This window comes from Pinus tabuliformis, chromosome 7, assembly GCF_031772625.1.
Source record: "Pinus tabuliformis cultivar Carrire ecotype Pingquan chromosome 7, CPIR1, whole genome shotgun sequence".
In the NCBI taxonomy this organism is placed as follows: domain Eukaryota; kingdom Viridiplantae; phylum Streptophyta; class Pinopsida; order Pinales; family Pinaceae; genus Pinus; species Pinus tabuliformis.
In genome coordinates this window covers 33296458-33307798 of record NC_142293.1, presented here as the reverse complement: position 1 = coordinate 33307798, position 11341 = coordinate 33296458, and the positions used below count along the sequence as shown (strand labels likewise).

Below are 11341 nucleotides of genomic sequence, written 5' to 3'. Positions count from 1 at the left end.
ATTGTTAGAAAGGAATTTTGACTTTATCACATATCAGCATATTCCACGACGATTAAACACATTATCTGATGCACTGGCCAATCATGTATTAGATAGACATTTGCGTAATTTATAATCAAAACATCATACAAGCAAGCACATAAAAAGTACAATAATAAACCATAGGCATATGTATATATATATGTGTGTCATAATGTTTGCACAACGTGCGTTACAAAACCCAAAAATAATACATGTTCATCCTGATACATCCTTGGACAACATGTCCCTCAAAAAATATGCATGAAAGAAACCTAGGAGTCTACTCGTGGTGGTGCTCATGATAGCACGCCACCATGCACACCAAGCATCTCAACAGACGATGGATGCGGGTCGGCACCCCCACTGTGTGCCTCTGGTATGCAAACGGCACGTTCGCCAATCTAGCATAGCCTGGAATCCCTTGGGTAAGTCCCTCGAGATTCTGCACCAGCTCTTCCCCCACGGCACCCCTTGCCTGAGGGTCAGCTGCAGGTTGGTCCCTCCGCGCTATAGGAGACAAGCCGGCTGGTCGCTCTGGGCCCACATCTGCATATACATACAACTGTCATTAGAACATGCATGTATTGATAAAAAAAAATGAAAATATATAAAACACCAAAAAGAGAAGATCATACCTAACTCCTCTTCCCACTCCTCTCCCTCTGGCAGTGGGAGGTCTGGGTCCCCCATGAAGTTGGTTCCTGCGTATGGCCAGTCCTCTACCACGATCAGCTGGCGGTGAAGCCATATGAAGAACTCGGGCCGCCAAGACATCTGCTGGCCCCCTCCTCCTCTGGGCATCAATGCTGCCCAGCGAGCCATCCTAGGCTCTCATGGTAACGGATCCGCTACTACAGCTCCCTGGTACTGGAATAGGGGTAATCGTTCCAAGAAGAACGACACCACAATCGAGCCATACCCAAACTGTTTCACTCCCCCGCGCTTACACTTTGTAAGCTGCCTTTTGATATTTGTAGTCACCGCTATAGCCTAGTAAAAAATGGTGGGGCTGAGACATTCTGTCGCCAGTAACAGATGATTCTTGCTTGCCTCATGGGGCGCCTGTACCCCAGCTGCACGTGTGATGGTGAACAGTATCACCTTAAGAACCAAATCATGGATGGTGGCGATATCCACCTTGGCATTGTTTTTCCCAAATTGTGCCTCTGGGCACACACGAGCCTTCACCTCACCTATCTTCTCTCCGGAAGGCCTGCTTCCGGTCAAAATGGGGCTCGCCCCTCTCCGTGAGAGCCCCATAATGAAGTACACATCCGATACATCCAGCTCTAAGGTCTGATCCCGTAAGCGGAAAACTTGGTCATCGACATCCCAAGCATCCACTATGAACTGTAATAGCTCCGGTTGAGCTCGCAGATAAGAGGCGAGGAAGAACTTCTTGAGACCACAGTCTCTCAAAGCATTCATGCATCCCTCATCCGCTATGGCTAAGGCGTCTACGGCATCATGCTCCCATTCTTTCCATTCCACTACCATTTTTGCTTGTTTCCTGCACCCACAAGGATGAATAAATCATTAATGAAACCCTGGTAGGCTTACACACCAGACAAATTTCGGAAATGATGGGAAAATTTAAGTAAAAAATTAGGTCGCGCGGTTGGCGCGACTGTTTCTAAAACAGTCGCGCCAATGGCGCGGCACCTTTGGGTAAATCACCCCATTGGCGCGGACCCATGCCGGATACCCGCGCCAATGGGGCGCAACCCTAAATTTTAAAATCCCCCTTGCGGAGGCTCAATTAAGGAACAAAATGCATAAAACAAGTATGGAAATGGAGCTAAAGGAAGCGCCTCTTACCTGGAACTAGCGGAATTTCAAATGGTTGCCCGGATTGGTGGTAATCGTTGCTCGAAGTTTGCACCCCAAATGGACCACTACCACTATGCAAGAGGTAAAAAGTAAAAGTAATTTTATTTTTTACATTTTCACCATATTTATAGACTTTTTGACTTGTAATTAGGGTTAAAGAGTTGTTTTTTGCATATTTTAATATATTTTTGGTCGAAAATGGATTTTACGCTCGCTTTTGGTGCTATGACAGGTCCTTTTGCAATTTTGATGATGAAACGAGTTGTATTTTATACTTTTTTGGACTCGGTAAATACACGAAAAAGTCAATATGGAGTCATCTTTCAGCTCTTTTCTGACTCGCTAAAAATGAAAAGATTGCCGGGTTTCCCCTCTTGACTCGTTAAACATAAATAAGAGGCGGTCGTCTTTAAACCCTTTTCCGACCGTGTAAAAACGAAAAGATCGTCGGACCCTTGTCGTTTCAGGTTCGTTAATGGTTACGAAACGACGTGATGTTGATCGCTTTTTTACTTTTTCAGATCGATATCACTACATATGAAAAGTACTCCTCGATCGTAATGGTCGGGCGGTTCTTTCGAGCATTGTTTTATACTTTTTCGGGCTCGGGAGACACAACTTTACGAAAAAGGACCCCCCTGGAGTTTTCTTTTTTGCTGTCTTTTCAAACTCTCTAAACATGAAAAGACGCCGAGTTCTTCCTTTGTCAGGCTCATTAAAACTTAAATGACATCGGATTTCGTCGTAATGACGCCCATAAGCATATGCTATCCCCGTCAAGCTTGTTAAAAATAACTGGGGTACTCGCCAGAAATGGTGGGGAAAATGGACCCATAATCGTTGTCGTGTCGGCAGTATGTCGCTCTTGAACATGGCACTAGTCTGCATTCGTGTCTGGGTGGGGACATCTCATCTTGCTTTACACTAGCCTCCGTGGGTTTGGGTTATCCTATTTGGCCTCTTATCTGCTCATTGCCTTGTCACCATGACCTCTGCTCATTTGATGTCAAATACTGCCGAATCCACTGTCGTGCCGCCGATATGTTCAAGAGAAGTTGACCTCTGCAGCAATACAACCTCCTCTGATACCTCACATAATTTTGATTCACCACAACATTCTTCCCCTGTCTCGTGTCACTGATGTGGGAAACACTATGGCCCACCTTTGATCAAGATCACTTCCTGTCGACTTCAGCTCATTATCCAGGAAGTTGATCTAGAGACTCCCTTTCGGTGCCTTGGAGCCTGCATGCCTCAATGGCAGGTTCTTCGTGTTCGACGAGAGGTTTTCATCATTGGCCTCTGATCGAATGATTCTGCGGGTGTTCGACGTTAGCTCATTGATTCGCACGTCGTAGATTGTACCTATAGTACCTTGAGGGCCATTGTCATTATTGGTGGTGCCTCTCGCGTCTGTTAACAGTTTTCATCATTGACTGGTAATCAGACGATGTTCATGCATGTTCGACTTCAACTCATGTATTCACATGCTTGGACTTGTACTCTGTTCGGGTCGAGATGGAGTGCAAGACCTTGGATTTTGTTTATTGGAATCTAGGCTGCGATTTTTGGCTTATTATAATTATTACATGACTCATTCACTGGATGGCTGCGACCATACCTGAGTCTATTTATCGATCCTCTTTGGATGGCTGCATCCATGCCTTGGATCTAGATTATTATGGCTGCGCCCATACCACATACATCATGTATTTGAGATATCAGTTGTACCTCTTTACGCAGGTTCTCTGGCGGCCATGTTTTCAGTCACGCATGTTCTTGTAAAGCATTTCACCCCTCCCTCTCTCGGGCCTCATGCTTTAGGGGGCATCTGTTACACAGCAATTTGTCACCGTTTGTCACCGTCCCTGTTACCCCTCACCTGTACACTGGAGGACTCATTCCAGGACCTGTGAGAAGTGACATGACCTGAAGCCACTTGCATTATATTCCTCTGAGTATGAGCTTCATTTGCCCTGAAGACATCTCCTACAAAATACTCATGAAAACAACTCTTTTTGTATTAGCGCGGGTCCACAGTTCACTGCCCGCGCTAATGAGGGAAATCCTCTAAAAAGGGCGCGCCATTGGTGCTCTATCTTAGAGTCGCACTCGCGCCAACCAAATTGAGTAAAGTTTTCAACCACCAAACTCCCGAAGGTTCTCCTCAACCCATTCACCAACTAAATCTATGTTGAGCTAGGATGGTTTGGCTTCGAATCTCCATAGAAGGGAAAGTGGTTTGCCACCTTTCATGGAAGTTTCCAAGTGATAAAGCCAATCCCATGAATAATGTGGTTGATCCTATATCTTTCCTCTCTATCTATAAAAGCTTGCCTCTATGCCTTGAGCAAGCTAGTGATAGTGGCAGTAGTTCTAGTTCCAGCATAGTGATAGAGAGTTTGAAGCTGCAAGAGTCTTCTTTGCACCCATAAGGCCAAATCTAAGTAAGGATATTCTTGTCACCCAAAGAGAGAGAGGCTTGTTCCTATCCTAACAAGCTTTGCAAGACTTGTGTAGCTAACTACCCAGCCAAAGGAGGATTTGACGTCAGAACAATGGTTGTATTCTTCTTTGTTATTTATTAATAATAGATGACTATCATTATGTTTCCACTCTCATTGTCTTATGTTTGATGTTGAGTTATATCTTTTCTGACTGGTATATAATTGCATCTACTAGATTTTATGCTTGTTTTCGTGTTGTTCTTTGCATGTGCAGGTGTCCAATCACAGAGATCGTGAGGATCGTGACCGGCCAAGGCAAAGGAACGAGGGTGACATCTCTTCGACGAACACTAGCGTTGGAATCCAAGTAGGTTCTCACCATCTACTTTTTATTTGCAATTAGGAACTTGCATGATAGCATTGTGTGATTGTTGCTAGACCCGGTCTGGGCTAGTAGGGATCGTCTCTATCCGCAGAGAGGATTTACCTCCACAACAAGGGTTGCGGATAATCCATATCTTGTTGAGAGGGAGTGTTGAAAATGCAACAAGATGATGGAGCTTAGTGGAAAGGAGTCGCCTGCACTAAGTGGGCCTGCAGGCTATTTTTGGTGCAAAGTCTATTTTTAGACATATGGATCATGGTCTATGAGTTGCAGGATGTTGTTTATGGATGATTGGTCATGTTGGAAAAATAGATGGACTTTTATTTTTGGTTTACAGCGGAGTGATCAGAGTCTATTTTTAGACTGCCAAGCTAAAAATAGAAACAGTCAAATATTATTAGCCCTTAGTAATGTTTGGACTCTAAACATTATCTTATTCTCTTGGAGCACTTCAGTTCGAGCTACGGATGTGGCACATGTAGCTGACAGAAGGAATCACGTGGTTTCTTATGTGTTAGTTGAGCTATTGCATGGAGGACTTCAGTTAGAACTCATGCATGTGAGTTCTGTGGAGTTGATGGAGTTGTGTTCAGTTTGACTTAGTTGAACTAGTTGTATTTAGTCTAACTAAAGAATACACTAGTGATGAGTTGTGTGAACTGATTGTTAATTAATTCACTAATTATTAACTCATAAAGCAACTAAAGAATACATAAGTTAACTCAGTGCATGGATAGTTCAATAGAGACAGGTGTTAGAGGTAAGTGAAAGGGTGAGTTGTGACTATCAGTTGTGCATGAGATTGTGCACATGCTCACGTGATTCTCTTGCAAGATTGTGTAGTGGAGGCAGGCAAAGCAGCGGAGGAGATTTGAACCTGTGACTTGTTCGGATCTGAGCTAGTTTTGTGTGTAACAGGTGGAGATAGTACTGAGTACTTGTGAGGAGTATTGTACTATGTATTGTTACATGTTCTCAATCATTATAATATACAGATAGTGTGGGGTTTTCAGCTGTATGCTTTCCCCGGGTTACATACTGTGTTAATGTGTGCATGCGATTGATGTTTCATTGTTTTTAGTGCTGCTAAATTGATGATCAACGTAGAGGAGGTTATGTATTATGCATGTATTCCACAATAGTGTATAATCGGGATAATCTCTGTGAATAAGTGTCATATTATTCAAAATTTCTACAGGAAGTCCTAGTTCTGCACCCTCCCCCTTTACCGGCGCAGTGCCCGTTGAAGAGGGGGAGGGCGTGAGTTCCTTGCGGATGTGATCATACCAACGTTAATGCACTGGACCCCATCAGAACTCTGCAGTTAAGTACGCTTGGGCTAGAGTAGTACTGGGATGGTTGACCTCCCGGGAAGTCCTACTATTGCACCCTCCCACCTTTTCTCATGCGGTGCCCGTTGAACCTCAGGGGAGGGGGCGCGATCATACCAGCGTTAAACGCACCGGATCCCATCGGCAGTTAAGTGCACTTGGGCTAGGGTAGCACCGGGATGGGTGACCTCCCGGGAAGTCCCAGTGCTGCACCCTCCCCCTTTTCCTGCGTGGTGCATGTTGAAAAGGGGAGGCCGCAAGACCCTTGTTGGTGCGATCATACTAGTGTTAACGCACCGGATCCCATCAGAACTCTGCAGTTAAGCGCACTTGGGCTAGAGTAGTACTGGGATGGGTTACCTCCCGGGAAGTCCCAGTGTTGCACTCTTCCCCCCTTTTCTTCACGCGGTGAGGCGGTCCACGCCGATTCATCAAAATGTTGACACCAAAGAGATCATGTGCGATTAACTCGGAATAGCCTCTTCTCTGGCTGTGATGAATCACGGAGGTTCAAGTTCAGAAACGAGACATTAGTTTATCATTTTAGTTGGGAGTCCTAGCAGGGATTCTAGGGGCAACAGAGGTGACGTATTATGATAGTGGAAGACGAACCGGGGACTATTCATGTCATTGCAGCGAACATGTCATGAGGAAAGTAGGTTAGAGGTTCAAGTCATACGCTCTCTCTTTTTATGAATTCAGATTTTGGAAAAGTGGATGGATCAACAACGGAAAGCCTGACGAGCTCTATGCAGCGTTGTTGGTGGCTGTGGAACTTACGCCTTCTTCTCCGCCGTCCGGGAAGCCCTGCGGGGGCTGAGGGTGGTGCCCGGTCGGGGAATGCGCTGCACCGGGGGAAGGAGAACAAACATTGTGTTGAGCTGCTTCGGATTAAGGGCCGTGAGCACTCGTCGTGGCTCGTGGGTCTCCATTGAAGAGGGGGAGGGGGCGATATCCTTGCGGGTGCGATCATATCAGCGTTAATGCACCAGATCCCATCAGGTCTTCGCAGTTAAGCGCGCTTTGGCTAGAGTAGTACTGGGGGGTGACCTCTCGGAAAGTCCTAGTGTTGCAGCCTCTCCCCCCTTTTCTCGTGCGGTGCCCATTGAACCTCATGGGTAGGAGGCGTGATCATACCAGCGTTAAATGCACCAGATACCATTAGCGGTTAAGCGTGCTCGGGCTAGGGTAACATTGGGAAGGGTGACCTCCCTGGAAGTCCTAGTTTTGCACCCCCCCCCTTTCCCGGCACGGTGCCCGTTTAAGATGGGGAGGGCGTGAGGTCCTTGTGGGTGCAATCATACCAGCGTTAATACACTGGACCCCATCAAAACTCCGTAGTTAAGCGCACCTGGGCTAGAGTAGTACTGGGATGGGTGACCTCCCAGGAAGTCCTAGTGTTGCACCCTCCCCCCTTTTCTCGTGCGGTGCCCGTTGAACCTCACGGGGAGGGTGCGCGATCATACCATCGTTAAACGCACTAGATCCCATCGGCAGTTAAGCACGGTTAGGCTCGGGTAGCACCAAGATGGGTGACCTCCTGGGAAGTTCCAGTGCTGCACCCTCCCCCTTTTCATGCGCGATGCCCGTTGAGGAGTGGGAGGGCGCAAGATCCTTGCAGGTGCGATCATACTAGCGTTAACGCACCGGATCCCATCAGAACTTCACATTTAAGCACGCTTGGGCTAGAGTAGTATTGGGATGGGTGACCTCCCAGGAAGTCCCAATGTTGCACCCTCCCCCCGTTTTCTTTGCGCTGTGAGGTGGTCCATGCGGATTCATCGAAACATTGATGCCAAAGAGATTGTGTGTGATTAACCTGGAAGAGCCTCTTCTCTGGCCGTGATGAATCACGAAGGTTCAAGTTTAGAAATGAGACACCAGTTTATCATCCTAGTTGGGAGTCACAGTGGGGATTCTAGGGGCAACAGAGGTGACGTATTGTGAGAGTGGAAGACGAACTGGGGACTATTCACGTCATTACAGCGAACATGTCATGAGGAAAGTAGGTTAGAGGTTCAAGTCATACACTCTCTCTCTTTATGAATTCAGATTTTGGAAAAGTACATGGATCATCAACGGAAAGCCTGGTGAGCTCTACACAGCGTCATCGGTGGCTGCCGAACCTAAACCTTCTTCTCCACCATCCGAGTGGCCTTGCGGGGGCCGAGAGCGGTGCTCGGTTAGGGAATGCACTGCGCTAGGGGAAGGGGAGCAAACACCGTGTCAAGCCGCTTTGGATCGAGGGCCATGAATGGGCCGCAAGCACTCCCTGTGGCTCGCGGGTCTCCATTACAGAGGGGGAGTGTTTCTGTGAAAACTAGTATTCCTAAAGAATGCTAGCCCTCTAGGTTTGACAGCTACGCTAGAAACAACAGTTTAAAGCAATTCAATGATTTTTCCTATGTGTAACAGATAAGAGAAAGATAATGGAACCAACCTGGAACTTCCGCTTAATCCTTTGTTTGATCTCTCTCTCCTTTGGAAGATCCCGCAACTCCTCCCCGTACTTGACATGCTTGGAGAGTACCTGCACAAGTACAGCAACAAAGAATCGTCAAAGCATCGTGATCTATTACAACATAGACATTACAGAATTAGATATATAATGAACAAATGATAAAATTCACAATTGCACAATCATATGGGAGAATACTTGAAGAGCTTTATTAATAGAAAGGAGAATTACAACCCAGTTGTCTGATCCAGCATCATCCTGCCAGCTTCAATCCTTCTTCACCTCATGAAATAGCAATTTCACACCAACAAGAATACAATGCTCTCTCCTCAATTACAAACTATCAGTACTTCCTTGCAATTCACAATATTCCAGCCTTATGATCTCTTGGATTGGAGATCCATTTATAGATCTTTGCAAGGGTGTGAGTCATCCATGGGGTTTGATTAGTGTCATTCCACTTGTTACAATTGATTCCACAAGAGAAGGGATTGGAGATGATTTCCTAGATCCCTTATTCATCCTTGGGCGAATTCAGAGAGGCAAGTGGCACAATATAAGTTTATAGAAGATTCCATGAGCAACCATCTGACAAATGTCTCAGACATTTGCCCATCCTCGCCCATCACACCTTATAGAAGGCCTAAACAGTATGCATCGCACCCTGGCAATGTACAACTTATTATGCATCGCACCCTGGCAATGTACAACTTATTATGCATCGCACTTTGCCAGTGGAGCAGTCAGTATGGTTCAATTTTGGCAATTTCTGGATGGTTTCTCAGATGGAACTTTTGGGGAATGATGTATTTAGATGACTATGTTCCTTTAGCGTATGAAACAACTCTTTTAGGGGTTGATGAGCCCTAATACATTGACATATATGTTTTGAGGTTGATGTGCCCAAATATGTCTATAACAGTTTCCCCCTAAAGCATGAGGTTGTAAATATTCATGTCGGTTGAAACGCTTTATCATGAGGATCCGAATTTTCGAACTGGAAGGTGACCTACATAAGTTACAATACTATACATCATCATAAAATGATTTTCATGATCCAGCTGAGGGAGACATTCCCATGCTTAGCTTTATAAATTTCATTTCATGTACATAGATCAAATAGTCGTCTGCAGATACAGACTCGTGATTCTACAGATACAGAGCCGCAATCCATGATTAGTATGACCATTTGTGTAGAGTCTTTGTACATTTGATGTTTTTATATCTCTGAATATATCGCAGCCCGGATGGATGAAACTAGATCCAAGGTCTTCAAACTCGTTCAATCTTCGCCCGATGTACAAGTCAAATCATGTGAAGAGATGTTCTGAAGTCGAACATGGAAAGACATCACCTGATTACCAGCCAATGATGTGAGTTGTTAACAGACGCGAGAGGGATCACTGATAATGATAATGATCCTCAAGGTACTACAATACAATTCACGTGGTGTGAATACATGATCCGATGTCGAACACCACACAAAATCTTTCGGTCGAAGGCCATTGATGTCAACCTATCGCCCGAAGTGAGAAACCTGCCATTGATGTATGCAAGCTTCAAAGCAAGGATAATTTTAGGGGCGAACGTTCGCCCTTTGGCGAAATTAAGGGGTTTTAAATTTTTAGTGGGCAAATATTTTGTATCATAGTACATTTTTACAAATCACCTCAAATAGCCCACCTTATTTTAAGGGAGAGGGTAAAAAAGGTAAATTTAGCCCTTGAAATTAGGACTTACAACCTTCCATTCGCCCATTTTCAAGAATAGGTTTTATTTAAGTGAATCCATTCGCCCATTTTCAAGAATAGGTTTTATTTAAGTGAATCCTATGGGCCAAATACCATATTTATAAAAGAGGTATGGTAAATTAATAAAAATATAAATAAATGAGAGGTATGGTAAATAAATAAAACATTTTTTATATTTACTCCATAAGTCACCTTATATACATGTAAGGGTGTAAACAAATAAAAATATAAGTAAAGTCGAGGTATGGTAAATAAATAAAATGTATTTTTATACTTACTCAAAAGGTATGGTAAATAAATAAAAATATAAATAAACTAGACGTATCGTAAATAAATAAAACCTATTTTTATATTTAGTCCATAACCCTCGTTCTATTTATGAAGGCTCAAGAAAGAGGTTTTATTTAAGTGAATCCTATGGGCCAAATACCATATTTGTAAAAGAGGTATGGTAAATTAATAAAAATATAAATAAACGAGAGGTATGGTAAACAAATAAAACATTTTTTTATATTTACTCCATAAGTCACCTTATATTTACGAACACTCAAAAAATGGGTTATATTTAGGTGAAACCTATGGCCAAAATACTATCGGACAAATACCATGGACTAGATTGTTATTAATACCATGCAAAAAACCATTATTAACCCTAATATTAGAATTAATAAAAATAAAAATGGCACATGGTATTGACCCATGGTGTTCACCAAAATGGCACATGGTATTGACCCATGGTATTCACCTGGAATGTAGCCTATTTAAATGGGGGAATTAAACCAGCATGTAGCCTATGCTAAGATTCACTAGGACTTTACAAAGTTTTATTATTTAGTGAAAGACTCGCCAAGATCTTACAAGATTTTATAATTGAGTAAAATATTCGCCATGCTTGGTGAGAGATTCGCCAAAAAATTATATATACATATTATATTATTGATAAAATTGCCTTCCATTTTTCCTATATACCATGGAGATTCGCCCATTTATTATATTTATAAATTTAGGGGGGGTTCTTAAAATTTTCCGTGCTTCAAAGCACTAAAAGGGTTGTTTCTAAGTCAACTTCTGGATAATGAGCTGATGTCGACAAGAAGCGACTCGTCATAGGAGGGCCT

At 43.8% G+C, this 11341-nt stretch overlaps 5 pseudogenes; all 5 read left to right on the top strand.

The window, feature by feature from the left end:
- Positions 1-5956: 5956 nt before the first annotated feature.
- LOC149245057 (5S ribosomal RNA) lies at positions 5957-6075 on the top strand (annotated as a pseudogene).
- A 208-nt stretch (positions 6076-6283) lies between these two features.
- LOC149245056 (5S ribosomal RNA) lies at positions 6284-6402 on the top strand (annotated as a pseudogene).
- Positions 6403-6975: 573 nt separating this feature from the next.
- LOC149245055 (5S ribosomal RNA) lies at positions 6976-7092 on the top strand (annotated as a pseudogene).
- Positions 7093-7304: 212 nt separating this feature from the next.
- On the top strand, positions 7305-7423 carry LOC149245054 (5S ribosomal RNA; annotated as a pseudogene).
- Positions 7424-7633: 210 nt separating this feature from the next.
- LOC149245053 (5S ribosomal RNA) lies at positions 7634-7752 on the top strand (annotated as a pseudogene).
- The last annotated feature ends 3589 nt before the right edge of the window (positions 7753-11341 follow it).